The sequence below is a fragment of the Octodon degus genome, unplaced genomic scaffold (assembly GCF_000260255.1).
Source record: "Octodon degus isolate 3935 unplaced genomic scaffold, OctDeg1.0 scaffold00066, whole genome shotgun sequence".
Taxonomy (NCBI): Eukaryota; Metazoa; Chordata; class Mammalia; order Rodentia; family Octodontidae; genus Octodon; species Octodon degus.
The window spans coordinates 5,511,123-5,517,848 of NW_004524642.1; the positions used below are offsets into that span (position 1 = coordinate 5,511,123).

Below are 6,726 nucleotides of genomic sequence, written 5' to 3' on the forward strand. Positions count from 1 at the left end.
AGAAGAAGAAGAAGAAGAAGAAGAAGAAGAAGAAGAAGAAGAAGAAGAAGAAGAAGAAGAAGAAGAAGAAGAAGAAGAAAGAAGAAAGAAGAAGAAGGTTCAAATAATGTGGAGATGATTACTGAGAGTAAAACTCTTAATGCATTTTGTGCCTTTTCTGTACTACAAAGTAGGGATTTAACTCAGTTTTTGAAGATATCTACCCAGACTAATAAATATTGAACCCCTTTATTGGTTGGCGTATGAATGAAATCAAACAGCCAGTAAGTCCAGTAATTGTTCTTAAAAGACTCAAATAACATGCAACTATGCTTGGGTTCTACCATAGTTTTGTCCCACCTCACGCCCATCCTATGATTTGCCATGAGATCAATATTACCTAAGTGGTTATACTTGTAATCTTACTGATTAATTCTTACCTTAATCCCACCCCACCTCATGGCTTTGCTCAATGAAACACCCTTGAGAGGTGGAGTGGGCTGGAAGCCCATCTTCTGGGCCCCCTTCTGTCCCTCGCAAGCAGAAGTTTCCTTTTTCTACATAAATCCTTCTTACACCAAAACAAGAAAAAAGAAAAAACAAAATGACTTAGACTTGAGATTTTAATATAAAAATAATTAAACACTAATATATGCTGGTATTCAAAGGAAATGTGCTCATGCATTAAAAAAAAAAAAAAAAAGAAAAGAAAAGGGTTTAGAGAAAAAAAAATGCCCTTAGATTAGAGTCTCTGGGATTAGGGGAAGATAGGTGAAACAGCAGTGAGTTTAGAGTCGGCAATAATTTAAAATGCCATAATTTTATTTTAGAAGCATATATTGACTCAAAAGAGTAAGACACACTTGGGACTTGCATTGGTCAAAGTCTGGGACTCACCAGCAGGAGCGCAAGCAAGGTGGGTTGGTTGGTCCTCTCCAAACCACAGTCCCGAAACCCCCTACCTCCATGTGTGCAGTAGCTGTCTCCCTCCACCTGCAAGGTTCCAATTTGCCATTAGAAAAGACGACCTCTACTTTTTTTTTTTTTTTTTTGTGCATTTTGATAAACACTGAAGAAGCTGGAGCTGTTAAATTTACTTGGAAAATTTCAGAACTGGCTTATTTGGTGTTATGGAACCTCTTACTGCTTCAAAACACGATTAATAATCAACCCTTTTTTTATACTTGCTTTCAGTTTTCATTTCGACAAGCACTGTAATTATAGCTATTAGAATAAAGTCTTTTAACTACTAAAATAAAAAATAAATATGTAGTAAATTGTAAAATTGATATGATTGACTAATTTTAACAGTTGTGGCCCATGTAAAATATTCATAAAGAATTTTTAATCTCTATCAAGTAATTTGGTGAATGAAAACAGAGAGGATGAAAATGACAATTTAAACAGTTTAAAAAATTACAGACATTTTCTAGTTGCTTTCAAAAGGTAATTATTAAGATTATTTTTTCTTACATTTATATGAATATATGACTCTGAAAATAGGTAAAAGAATAGGTTTTCCAAGGGAAAAAATCTTTTTTTACAGAACATAATTTATGCAATATATTGTTCAAATTATTTCATTACATGGGCTAGCTACTACAGGGACTTCTAACCTAAGATGAACATCACAAGTTAAATATTTTTTTTAATAAGCACATTAGTCTAATAAGTATCTTCTTTTAGAACTACGTGAAATTTAAAACATATTTTTCTTTCATTTTTTAATAATTTTATTGAGAAACAAATAGCAGTGAGACAGTTTCAAAACCAATTAGTAGGACAGTTTCAATAATTAATACATTGCATATTGTTGTCTTCTTAGTGGTTATTCATAGTGCAAGATGCAGACATGATGTCCTCTTCAAACACTATTAGAACAAATCTATTCAGTGAATTAAGAGAAAGTAGCTGTATATCTATCCTGACTATTTTGTTTATACAGATACAAAATGGACCTTCATTTGTATCCCTTTTTGGTTTAGTTTTGTTGGAGATGGGTATTCCATTGTGATTTAAATATCATAGGTGCCTGAATTCAGCAAAATATTCCAATATAGTCTGGCAGTTCATAATAGTAATGGGTCATCCACAGGACTGGCAATGTCAGAAGTTGTTGACTTGAGCCTTTTACAGCTCAGCATATTAATATGGCTTTACCTTTATACCTCATTTTTTATACTTTTCTTTAAGTAGCTAGGCAAAAAATAAGTCAGCCAAAGAAAGGAGGGCGAAATGAACAGAAGTGGAGAGCTGGGAAGTTGTAATAATTCAGGACATGATTGATTTCACTTCTGTTTAAAGTGAAAGACTGAAGGTGATCATAACGTAGATATATAGCATTGATGATATTTCTTGAGATAGTCCAAATTTTGAAAGCCTTCAGACTCAAAAACGCTATATATCTGTGGTCAGATCGCTAAAAGAGAATTTCAGCACTTCTTTAAGAAATCAGAGGTTAAACTACTCTGACAATATAATAGATATGTCAGAGAATGGGATTTACTAGATATTAACAGATGTGGAGCTCTAAGGATCAAGGGCAAACTGTTTCACACATTGTCTTAGCCAGAAGGCTGAGAGGTGATCAAACCAACCTTTATGTTTTATGGAAGATCTTTTGACTTTTCCAACTACTTACTATCAAATTCATGTTTCAAAATTCTTGGATTTCTTACTGTGGTCAACTGCTATACCAAAGAACTAATCATAATCCAGTCACTGGAAAGATCAGAAACATGTGTCATAAGCTAGTTAGACTCTCCAAACCCTAAAGTATTCCACAATACTGAAATAAGAGACAATTCAAATTGACACTACCATAGAATCACCTTCCAGAGCAGCTCTTCGTGAATGGAAACCACTCCTGATCATATCACAAGTGTTATTTCTAATGAATCGTGGGCTGCAGGAACAGAATTCCAGTTACCATCACCTAATAGTATGTTTCACCTTGGCCCAAAATTTCATTTTTCTACAAACTTGGCACAGTATTTTCTATCTTACCACAATAAAACCCCTGAGTTTCTTTTACAGGACTCTATCTTTTAGCTCTTCACCACTATTATATTTATAGGTAAAGGAGTTTTGCATCCTCTGTACCATTATTCAAGTTTCTTCTATTTGTTCATTTTTAATATTCCAGGCTTGCAGATTTCAAGCCATATCTATAAACATAAACTGGGACAGAAAGCTTCAGCAGAATGTGAATACATTTTTCCTAAAAGACCGTTTCTTACCATCAGCCTTTGATATGGTTATACAACCAATAGCCATTAGGTAGCAGGTTGAAGGACCATAACCGTGGATCCGTGGATCTGAAGCGTGCCAGTTTAAGCCAGCAATATGTTCCCTTGTCCTTTCAGACATTCTGATGCTTATTTGCTTAACCCGCTGATGAATTACTTAAAACAGAAGCAAACAGTTGTTTCCACTTTCAGAGTCATTTGTCCTTAAGGGTAAGAGTACCGTATTCCTTAGAGTATCTTACAATGATTTATGTTGGTTGACTGATACCTTGTTCTGTGTAGTAAGAGAAGACAACAACTGCTGACTTTTTTTTTTTTTTTGCAAGATACATAGTGAAATAGAAAATAGAATGAGCTGAATATGGGCATGAGAAAAGAAGAACTACAAATATACCTTTTAGGTAAGTCACAATTTCAACCATATTTTATAGTCCAATACAAATGTAGTGAAGGATGAAACAGTATTGAATGAAACTCTGTTGTGTAAGCACTCATTGTGTTCTTTATATAATAGTTGAACAGACAAAAAACTATCAAATAGGAGGTATAAAAGTTTAGGTTCCTACAGTCACTTTCTGAGGTTGTTACTTGTTGAAGAAACTTGACAAAAAATGAGACTATGAAACACGAGAGGTGGAAAGCCAGCAGGGGTGTGTTGCAGAGGTACTGAACCCTACAGTGAGTAGGGCTAAGCTGCAAGGGGGATGCTGTGAGAGTCCTGCCCAAAGTAGCTCCTTAAACTCTTGCCCAGGTAGCAAGGAAATGCAGGTACCTATTTATCATTTCCACTGGGGAGGCTGTCTTCTAGAGTACTTGGCAGCAAACATTTTCTATGAAAGGCCATATTGTAAATATTTTAGAATTTTCCAGCCTAGAATTTGTCATGAATACAAGGTATCTACCACTGTCACAGGAGACCAGCTGAACGTAACATGTTATAGGTGGCAGTGACCACCCCACATTCACAGCAGCACAATTCAGAGCACCTAGTTGTGTCACCAGCCTGGAACCCTGCAAAAAGAAGAACGGAAAAAGAAAATGGCAGTGCACACAAAAGGCAGTGTTACCAGGACCTAAAAAATAAAATGTTACTTTTAAGAACCACTGAAGGCAATGGTGACCGCTATGTCAAGGAAAATATGCCAGGCTCAGAAAGCTGGATTGCACACTGCTTCTGAGATGGGAAACCTTAAAGAGTAGAGAAAAACAAAAGCAAAAATCAACTTCATTAGAGAGACCTGAAAGGAAACTGGAAGGTAAATTTTGGAGAGGGGGATGAAGAAGAAGAAGGGCGGAGCGGAAAAGCAGGAGAGGGGCTTAATGGGTTGAAAATGAACACAATGTTAAAGGTGTGCTCTGATTTTCAAAATGAAGCTCACTATTATTTATTAATAATGCATTCTAATATAAAATAAAGTGAAAAATGTTTTAAAAGAGTCAAAAGTCTTTTAGTCACGATTTCAGAAATCAAAACATGTTAATGCTTTGCCCGATTGGCTTGCTGCTGTGCTGTCTCTATTTGCCCATTTGGTGGGAATGTTTGCATTTCACTATGTAAAAAATAATTTCTATACCAAATTACTGAGAAGCAAATATTATTACACGTCCCCTAGGACCTTATGCTCATGGAGAACATACTGTTTCCCAACCAGATGCAGCTTTAGAATTTTTAAATAATTTAGAACTAAAAATTCTTTCCCAATAAAATTGTTCTGTCCCACTAAAATTTTATTTGAAAAATATGTGATAGTTGAATTCAGCCAGAGAATCCAGCTAACCGTCACTTATTCTAGACGTCGAGTTTTGCCCAACAGAACTGGAAACAGGCTTACAGGTAGAAAAACCTCGGCAGTAAGGCACAGCAAGTCACAGTCCTTTCCTAAATATCTTTAACTGGTAAATGGATAAGAAAATGATAAAAGTAAGTGTCAGGAAAGGTGGTAATTTACAAGAGAGCTAGTTTAAAATACTGTTATATTAAAAACAATCAGAAGAAAGAAGACATGTAAAATATGCTACAAATATTTCAAATTATTTTTTCGTGATAAGGGATATAAATGAATGACCATTTTGTATCTGTATACTCAAAATAGTTAGGATAGATATACAGCTCCATTCTCTTAATTCAGTGAATAGAGAAGTTTGTTCTAATAGTGGTTGAGATAGAATATCAGGTCTGCATCTTGTACAATGAATAACCATTAAAACAACAATACGCAATGTATTAACTATTGAAAATGTGCTAGTAATCGATCGTGAAACTGTTTCATTGCTATTTGTTTCTCAACAAAATATAAAAAGAAGAAAAGAGAAGCAATAACAAATATAGGCTTAAATGTAACAAAAAATGCTATTAGAAAGGAAAAGACGTTTAGATCTTTTTATCCTTAATTATACCAAGTTGAATTAGTTAAGTTTGGTATTTGATAAGTATAGCTATTCAGATATTACATAAAAACGTTGTCTTCACAAACAAAATAAAACAAATGAAATCAACCTTAGCCTTTTCATCTGCTCTATATGTTTACTACACGTAATTGTATATTTAGTTCCTCTTAATGTCTACAATGCCAATAAGTTCTCCTCTGAAAATAAACAAAATCTTCAAGTACCTCTAGGTGTTTCAGTTTACTTATTTTTATTTTTTTGGTTTATACCTTTATGAGATCAAGTAGAAATTCATAAGAAATAGAAGAAAAGGCTATAATCCACTGATTATAATCCACTGATTAACTTATCAAACCTAGAATTTAAGTACCAATGGCTATATCAAAAGTTGAAAGCAAAAAGTAATAGTTCAATAAGTAAAATTATCATCTTAAAATATTGGTTACATAAAGTATAAGTTATCAATGATTTGAAAACATATTTTTTCATATTACAGAGTGTCTTACAACTTACTGATCAAAAGCTAGGAGGCCATATGTATTTTAGACCAACCAAATAAAGAAAAGTCCAAAAGAAGTATTTTGGGGGGATTCAAGACACATAGATCAGCAAGTTTTTCATTTTGTGACTTTTTAATTTGCTTTTCAGTTAGACTGATCCTGCAGAACATTGACTTCTAACAATACCTCTATTGGACATAATTTAAAAACAAATGAAAGATCAACCAAATACTGTTTATAAGGTAATAGCATTTCCACTGCAGTTTTGTAAGACTGTAATCGAGTTCACTTATGGGTAATAAGATTATTGCCTCATAAAATAGCTCAGTAGAGCTACAGTATTATCACAATTGTAGTGGTACATGACCTTCTAAAAAATGTGTGCAATAACTACAAACATAAACATCTAAAGGTATTGGATTTCTCTTTTCTGCCACATCCAAGTAGAGGGGTAATAACGCTGACAAAATAATAAGTAAGTAAAGGAATGAAGTTGACCATAAAATACAACCTAGTAACTTAAATTATGATGTTTTAAGACTAGATAAATTAACAGGAAAAATGTCTGAAGACACAATACATTTAAAAATTAGTAATTCAAAAAGATTAAT

At 33.7% G+C, this 6,726-nt stretch overlaps 1 pseudogene; it reads right to left on the reverse strand.

Annotated features, from left to right (window-relative positions):
* Window positions 1-3,348, reverse strand: part of LOC105742678 — a 12,821-nt pseudogene extending 9,473 nt beyond the window's left edge.
* Window positions 3,349-6,726: the final 3,378 nt, after the last annotated feature.